At 42.3% G+C, this 7,045-nt stretch overlaps 1 long non-coding RNA gene across 1 annotated transcript in view; it reads right to left on the bottom strand.

Moving 5' to 3' along the window:
* Window positions 1–283: 283 nt before the first annotated feature.
* Window positions 284–7,045, bottom strand: part of LOC140387751 (uncharacterized) — a 120,812-nt gene continuing 114,050 nt past the window's right edge. Inside the window, exon 3 of the long non-coding RNA XR_011934002.1 lies at window positions 284–521. This is a non-coding gene — a long non-coding RNA (uncharacterized lncRNA). The remainder of the gene's footprint in view (window positions 522–7,045) is intronic.

Raw genomic sequence — 7,045 nt, 5'->3', positions numbered from 1 at the left:
CGGAGAATCCCACCCATGGTGTCCCAAAATGATTTAATTGAATAATAGGAAACGGAGGGTGGTAACCAATGGCAATAGCTGTAGCTGCAACTCTCGGTGTCTCTGAAGGAAGCTTCATGAGAACCCTGCTTTTAGGAATATTCAACTGCCTGAAAAGAAGGCATTGTGGTAGAATACCTGCTGAAGACAGAACATGCTTTAGGGAGCAAAACATTGCTTACGGGTGTGAAGACACTTAGAAATTGTGAGTTGACACAGATCCACATACAAAGGTAATGTCAATCAACCTTTTTAATAGACTAAAGAATCTCTTATTTTATTGTAAGGCAGGTTGCGTGTGCGAGAACGAAAAAGGCATGACAATCATTCACAGTCATGATGCTGGGAACTATAAGCTTTCTGGCTTGACGTTTATATGGAGGGTCTATTATAAAAAACAATTCAAGAGAGCAAGCTTCTCAAGATGTCTCGTGTTCCCACATGTAAGTGCCATTGCTGGTGATTCCTGGCATTATTCTTACCTGAAAGAAAAGAATAGCAATTATGGAGGTGTGTTAACCGAGCATTCATGGAAGTAATGAGAACTCTTTATTAAAACAGCAGGTCGTATAGTTGTCATAGAGATCTTTCGTTTCACAAGCTCTGGCTCGCCAGTTGAGGAAAATGAGTGAAGACACTTGAAAATCTCCAGCTGCCAACTTCCTTTACCTCACCTAAGTGACAATTCATCACAAATGTAAATTGGATAAATATTTGATGGGGGATGTTCAGCAGGTGTTTGGGAAAGGGCTGAACTAGTTGGATATGTCTTCTGCAGGCACAGTGGCCTGATGGGCATCCTTCTGCAAAGTTATTATCTGACAGAAACCGAGATGGTGCGATGGAAGGTGTTCAATTGTCGAAGGCATCGCAGCCATCCTGTTTCTGTCCTCATCCAAAGCTCACTGCATACATTGTCAGCAAGGGGCACTAGCTAGAGCTCAAGGAACCATGCCTGGTGGTTGCTTTCTCTTACCCCCACCCCTCTCCCACCCGTGCCAACCCAAGGGCATGAAGATCAATTGTAGCATTTTTACCTTAGGCCAGACTGAGATAGGTTTTGCCAGCAAAGACCAAGGTTTGATCCAGGGACTTGCTATTTTGTTTTGACAACTTAGGTCAAATATAATTTTGCAGTGAACTCAATAGGAACAACAAAAATAAACTAGCCAAACCTCTCCTTAAATAGCAAACGGACGGACATACGGTTGATGTCCAATGTAGGAGAAAGACTGATGGTCTGAAGAAATTTAAATCTCTGGCCCAAATGATGGGGCAAGCAAACTGAACTATATAATCTCTCCTGCTTTCTTAGGAACAGAATTTATGTAACACCTGGAAACATGATAAAACATAACAGCTACATCACAGAGTGTTAACAAATGAAATTTAACACCAAATGACATAAGGAGATACTTGGACATGTGACCTGAAAGAGGTCAAAGAGATAGGTTTCACCGCACATCTTACAGGAGGAAAAAGAGGTAAAGGTGAAGATATTCAGGGTGGAAATTGTAGATTTTAGGTCCCAGCCACCTGAAAGGGACAGGGATGGAGTCAGTGGCTAGGGCTGAAGGCCAGGGTCGGACTTTTCTGGCCGTTCACACTGACAGGATCTTCCCCCCGCCGACGGGGCACCCCCGCTGTGGGCGTCCCGCAGCAAGGGGGGCATTCCACAGGAAACCCCGTTGACAATGCTGGGACCAGAAGATCCTGCCGCTGGCCAATGGTGAGCTGTCTCCACTGCCGTGAAACACACGGTGAGTTGTGCAGAAAATCCCGCCCATTGATTCCTTCTTTCCAAGATTTAGTTGGAGGAATCGAGCACTGGATGGTAGACAAGCAGTCTTGTAGTTTTGAGTCAAGAGCAATGGTATTGAAGATCTGGGAAGTGACATTCAAGAACTTAGAAGATGAGAGGGAAGTTAGAGAGGTGACAATAGTTTGTAAGGATAGAGGGGCCAAGGCTGAGTTTTTCAAAGTGACAGGTGGTAATGGTAGCTTCTAAGGTTGGGTAACAGTACCTGAGGAAAAAGTGCTTTAACTATATCAGCTAACATGGGGGGTCAAGAAGGGAAATTGGTTGGTCAACAGTTTGACAGTAATAGAATCAATACAGCAGGAGGTAGTTGTCATGGACAAGGTGAACCCAGAGAGGGCATGAGGGGAAATATGAGAGGAGGCAGGGAAAAACCTTAAAGGAAATTTGGCCCAGGGAGAAACATGACAGAATCAGTTGAACGAATGGTCAAAAAAGGTCCATGACCACCTTGTATTGATGTTGGAGGAGAGGGTGGAAGAGAGAGCGAGAGGCGTTTATGAAGACTGTTTGGAGTGGAGAACAGAATTCAGGGGTTGCCTTTGCATTTGTCAAATAATGAGCAGTTTTGGCAGAGGAAAGCAGGATCCAGTAGTGCTTAACGTAGGCCAACCAGATTTGGCAATGCACTATCAACAATTCCTGTGTCCTATGGACTTTATGGAGTGAAGATTAGGGCTGTACCAGAGTGAGAAAAAGGACTGATTTTAATGGAGACAAGTGCATCAAAAGTAAAGGTGAGGCTATGATTGAGTGGAAAGGGATCTCTGGTGAATGAAAGGCCAAAGGAGAGACAATTGGGAATTTGGAAGTGCAGTTCTAAGTACTTATTTGACAATGTGGAAAATTGGCCAGGTATTTCCCATTAGGTTTAAACAAAGAGATAAGGAGTGTCTTAAAGGAGGAACGAGTGTAAGGGAGTTGGAAAGGTTTAGGAGAGAATTTCCGAACTTTGGGCCTAGGCAGCTGAAGGCTCAGTTACCAATACTAGCACAATAAAAATTGGGGATGCTCACACCATCTACAAAGTGATGAAAACTATTGTCAATGGTGCTATCAAGTGGCACAATCACTAACAGTCTGCTCACTGCTGTTCAGTTTGGTTCTGCCAGACCTGTCGGCTTCAGACCAAAGCCTTGGTCCAAACCTAGACACAAGAGCTAACTTCCAACAGTGAGGTGAGAGTGACTGCATTTGACATCAAGGCAGTATTTAACCAAGTGTAACATTAAAGAGTCCTAGAAGAATTGAAGTCGGTTGGAATCAGGGGAAAAGCTCGCCACTGTATGGAGTGCGCGTGTATAATTACACCTCCCAAACTCTCAACATCTACCATCTAAAAGGACAAGAACAACAGGTGGTTAGGATCAAAACCACCTCCACCTTCCTTTCAATTCACATACCATCCTGGTCTGGATCAAAATCCTGGAATTCTCCGCCAAATAGCACGGTGGGAGTGCTTTTACCACAGGGATGGCAGCGGTTCAAAAGACAGTCCACTGTCATCTTTTCAAGGATATTTAGAGATGGGCAATAAATGTTGACCTTGCCAGAAATGCCGACATCCCATGAATGATCAAAAGAAATAGTGACATGGGAGGAATCCTTTTTCAGGAGCGAACCATCTGTGAAGGGGGAGGAGGATGAGCGTGGAGAGCAATACATGGAAGTGATCAGAGATGGCCTTTTCTGTGATTGGATGATGGGAGCAAGGAGGCCAAGTGAGATGTCAAGACCAAAATGATGGCCATGAGCATGGGTAGCCAAGTTTATATGGAGGGAGAGATTAAGGGAGAATCGGAAATCTATGAACTCAGAGGAGAACAAATATGATGACTTGAGATGCAGATTTAGATCAACAAAGATTAGAAGCCATTCAGTACAGAGGCTAAGGGAGGAAAGCAGTGAAGATATCTCAATGAGAAATTTGGCATGGCATGTGGGTGTGCAGTACAGAACAAGGATTTGAAATGATAGGTGAGAGGAAGGAATATGTTTTGATAGGTTCTTAGACAGAAACTGGCTGAAATAATTCAAAGCAAACACTTGTGTGACAGTAACCTTCTATAAATATGAGTTTGTACAACAAAGATGAACACCATCTCTTGGCTTATTCATTATCTCAAAGTTGTTGCACTTCACTTTAAGAAAGATTATTGCCATTTACATTTACTGCTTCATAAAGAAGCCTCAAATTGTGCAAAACCAAATGCTGTCCATAGGAACATGGGAACTGCTGGAAGAAAATGGACCAAGATACAGTGTTAATTGAATAAGCGTGGTAATCAATCTCTATCAATTAGCTGCAACAAAGCCAGGCAGGATGTGAGGAAAACCCCATTGGTGAGAACCAGAGAGGCAGAGTCACCTAGTCCTCCCAAGCATGCTACACTTACCACAAGTCATGTCTCAAATTACTCATCTGCATTGTGATGGTACAGTGTAACACGGCCATGACTGCTTCACCACAGGGTAATAGGATGCAGACTCACATCCACAATGCTTCAAGTCATCGAGTGGTGGTCAGGCAGAAGTGTGGGAAAACGCAGAGGCATGTGGGGCTGGGAAGGTGCGGAGCATTATCCTGAGCTCAATTCTTGGATGCGCTTCCTGCTGAGCCTTGGCAAGTGTGCTTTTGTGCTCTCTCAGCCATTGACATAGAGGCACCCAATAAAATAGGAGAGAACGAAAAACAACGCTTTAAAAAAAAAGGGGATTTCAGCCTTGAAAGAAAAATCCAGTATCACTGAGAAACTGCTCGAGATCAAAGCAATTCATCAGAATATTCACTATAATTACCTTTTCACTAGTCAAATCATGTTCTGTGTGTAATTTACTTGTAACAGAAAAAAAATTGGTATTAAAAATCAGTCTCTGGTGTTACTTTTCTCAAAGAAACAGGTGCTGAAAGATACACTGTCGCCAAAGAATGGTACTTAATCTCCATTCTTAACTCCACACTTTACCTCACCTGTGCAGAATATATCTTGTGAATGAAGAGTATGCGCTCATTCACAGCACTCAGACAGAATGCATGAATAATTGATAAACTCATGAAGCAGCCTCTCCAGAAATGCTTCAGCTGTGGAATTCTGCGTGAACTCCAGCTATGTGACTCACTGTAATTTGATGCTAAAGCAATGCAAATTGTACAGTCCTTTCCTAAAGACATAAGAGAGCACCTGGGTTTCACAGCAACCGTCATACTCGCGTCAAAATAAGTCAAGTCTTTGCGCTCCAAAAATGAATGCGGACTTGTTTATAAGTACCTGTTCTTGTGACAGGGGTATAATTAGTTGACTTGCAGGGTAGGATAACATTCTTAATGCGTATTGAAAGTAGAGACATAGTTTAGCATCGAATGATGTGTTCTCCAAGGCTTGATGGCCTGGTTGTTCTTACAGCCTGCAGCAAATCTGAGCACGGACTTGTATTCCAGCATTGGGAATCGCACAAGTATTTACATTGCCTTTAAAAAAAATAATTAAACTACTGTTTAAACCGGATGCAACGCCACCATTGTCAGAGAAGAGGAGATAGGAAATCCAAGATGTTGGTAAGTATGGGATTATGTTGCAAAAGGCCTCTCGATCCCAAAAGCACAAATTTCTTCGTTGCAACGTCCTTCCTCGTGCTGTTTTAACATGGCTGAAACATAACACCAGTGAGAACAGGGAGTCTTGTCACATCGAAAAGAGGAGACAAAACATAATTTTAGAATGAAAAAAATCTAACTCCGCAGTATGGAAATAAAATCCATTTCTGGTTATTTAAAATGTAAAATTAGAAGGAGGTGACTAAATGCACCACCCCGCTACATAATACTTTATTTCCAGGCTTGCGAAAATGTGTTTACATGGTGATCACTGCGATTGCTAGGTAAAAATTCTTTAAATAAAACTGAGCAGGAGACTCATAGGCTTATACAGTACGTGCTAATCGTGTGCGAGGGGAAGGTAGCAGCTAATACCGTGCTGCTGACAGCTTCTTCAACTTTGCGATTTAGATATTGGCTGCTTCCTTTGATGAGGTTAGCTCCAGTTCTGTATCATTCCTATTATTAGCTACCTAGTGAAGATGCCTTTTTTTTTTAAACAGCTCCCACGGACATTCTTTTTTGTAAATCAAAACATTTTGCATAGTTCTTCTAGAAATTCCAGTTGAATTCAGACTATTTATTCAATACACTAATGACATCTATGCTCTGCAGGGCAGCTATTGTGGTCTATGACGGAAGTTAAACACCCAGAATGTAATCATGGGGCTGAGGCTGGGTGCGGTTGATTTGTTGACAGTTGAACATCCGACCTTTCCAGACCAATGAAAAGGAATGTTGTCTCTTTCTATCAGTTGAATAATAGATAACATATTCTGTCAATTGGCCAATTTAAAAAAAATACTTTATCAGTAAAAGTAAACAGTAACTACCCATAGGTCCCAGCCATTTGCAATAGAGGAGGAAGCCTGGAACAGCAAATTATAATTGGACCATATTGAACTGTAATCAAAATAATTCTTTTACTGCTTGGTTCTTGCCAAAACCTTGCATCGTAAATTTTAGACTGTGTACAGAATATTGTGGATTGCAAAAAAAGGCCTTGAGTTGCTTTTGAGTCAATTTACGCAAGACTGGTACAGCCAACCACGTGAATCCAGAATGTACATGAAGAATGAAGATCTGTAATTCATTCCTCAACTATATTTCTCTCATTTCTAGAACCATTTTTAGAAGCAAAAATAGGTCTGTAATGGAGGTAGAAAAGTATAGTGATGAAAAATGTGACCACACAATGGCTGCCTGATACACAATTAAGCCTGTGAAACAAATCTATATGTTTTCCCCCTGTCTGCGTGGGTTTCCTCCGGGTGCTCCGGTTTCCTTCTACAGTCCAAAGATGTGCAGGTTAGGTGGATTGGCCAGGATAAATTGCCCCTTAGTGTCCAAAGGTTAGGTGGGGTTACTGGGAGGGGCTGGGATGTGGGCCTGGGTAGGGTGCTCTTTCAGAGGGTCGGTGCAGACTCTCGATAGGCCGAATGGCCTCCTTCTGCATTGTAGGTATTCTATGATTGTTTCTCATGTGTAATTAACTGGAATGTAACTTTTCAATAAATACTTTGAAGACAAAATACCTTACAGCTGTTTATGTCCTCTCATTTTGCATTTCTGAGTGTCATTTGGGGTTAGTG

This window comes from Scyliorhinus torazame, chromosome 13 (genome assembly GCF_047496885.1).
Source record: "Scyliorhinus torazame isolate Kashiwa2021f chromosome 13, sScyTor2.1, whole genome shotgun sequence".
In the NCBI taxonomy this organism is placed as follows: Eukaryota; Metazoa; Chordata; class Chondrichthyes; order Carcharhiniformes; family Scyliorhinidae; genus Scyliorhinus; species Scyliorhinus torazame.
Note: the sequence above shows the minus strand (reverse complement) of the source record. Positions and strands in the feature narration are given on the sequence as shown.